Source organism: Fukomys damarensis, unplaced genomic scaffold, assembly GCF_012274545.1.
Source record: "Fukomys damarensis isolate Sample0158 unplaced genomic scaffold, DMR_v1.0_HiC HiC_scaffold_16, whole genome shotgun sequence".
In the NCBI taxonomy this organism is placed as follows: domain Eukaryota; kingdom Metazoa; phylum Chordata; class Mammalia; order Rodentia; family Bathyergidae; genus Fukomys; species Fukomys damarensis.
In genome coordinates this window covers 2,868,824-2,870,558 of record NW_022900928.1, presented here as the reverse complement: position 1 = coordinate 2,870,558, position 1,735 = coordinate 2,868,824, and positions in this window count along the sequence as shown.

Genomic DNA, 1,735 nt, shown 5'->3' with positions numbered 1-1,735 from the left:
TATCATAAGCCATTGTCTATATGCCTTCAAAATGTTAGGAATTCCAAAACAGATCAAAACTGATAATGGACCTGGATATGTTAGTAAAGGATTTTCACAATTCTTGCAGTCCTTAAACATTCAACATGTTACAGGTATACCTTATAATCCTCAAGGACAAGGTATAATAGAAAGAGCACATTTTACAATCAAAACTTATCTTAAGAAAATAAAAGGAGGAAGGATATGTAATCCTGGACCCAGGTCGAAGGCAGCGACGGTGCTCTGGAGGAAGGTAAAAAGAAAAAAGTGATAGAAGGTAGAGAGTGTCAAGTCCATTAGGGAAGAAAAAAAAAATGGGACAATCAGAATCGAGAAATTATCTAGAAAATTCAATTCAAAGCCTATTGAAGGCACAAGAAGTAACAGTTGAGAGGGCACGATTAGAGGCCTTTGTTAAGATTCTGGACACAATTTGTCCATGGCTATGTGATAAGGCAGAAATAAACGCTGAAGTATGGGAAGCAGTTGGAAACCAGTTGAATGAAGCCCTTCTGGCCGAGCTTAATCATTTTCTGGAAGGGGCTCCTTTTTATTGGGCTTTGTTAAATGCAGCTCTCAGGACCCCAACCAAAAAGGAAATCTTGGAAGCCTTAGAGGAGGTGCATGAAGGGTTAGAACAAATTAGGAGCACTCTCAGACTTCAGAGCCCCCTGAATCTGGTCTAGAGAAAGATGCTAGAGAATGTCCCCTTTCACTTGAGCCCCCCCCCCCGAGCCTCCAGATTCCGGAGGACCTCCTGCAGCACTATATCCCAGTTTTGAGGCTTTTCAAAAGTTATATCCCAGTTGTGAGGTTTTTCAACAAAAACTTGAGAGTGCGCCGACTTCTGCGCCCCCCCCTCCAGAGGGAGGCAAACCTGGCTTAGCTGCGCACTATTAATCAGGAACTCAGTGAGGAATTTCAGCTGAGGCAACAGATTTCATGCCTCTCGAGCAGACTTGCGTCTTTTCGTGCCTCAGAGGCCAGGCCTAATAGTAAATGAGACAGAAAAATATTAGGAAAGCTATAAGTAAGAGTTATGCTTTTGCATCTTGTTAAAAACAGGTAAAGATATACAAGACTAGAAGGCCTAAGTATATAGAGAAGGTGTATGGAAATCATATAAAAAGGTATACATTTACAGTCAAGAAGAGCTTTCATTCCTTTAACCCCAATTCTACAAGAGATCTCTGTTAATTTTGATCTGCAAAAATTTTGACTAGTCATAACAAAAAGATTTTATAATTCAATTGGCCAAAACCATCTGAGCGCACTCGTTAAAATTGTCTTATATGTTTGTCTGTCTTAAGTGTTATATGTTTGTCTTAAATGTTCAAAGATGTTTGTATGTTTTTTATCAGAATTACGTAAAATGCAAGTAGATTGTTGACTTTTAAAAAGATATCTTATTAAATATGTTGTTAAAAATGTTTAATTGGCTATTATCAAAGGTCTGAATTATAAATATGTTATTGTAATATGTTTCTGATGGTTATTTTCTATTAAAAAAAGGGAAGATCCTGTTGATACAAAGCTACATTACAGGATATAAGAATTCATATAATTATAATAATTATTGCTACTTTTCTGGTATACAAAAAGTATTCATATTGTTTGACCATGCAGGTTTTCCAGCATATTGTTCATGATAATAACCTTTTGGTCCAGGTATTCTCCCTTTTCTTCTGCTCCACCTACTTATGGTTACAGGTAC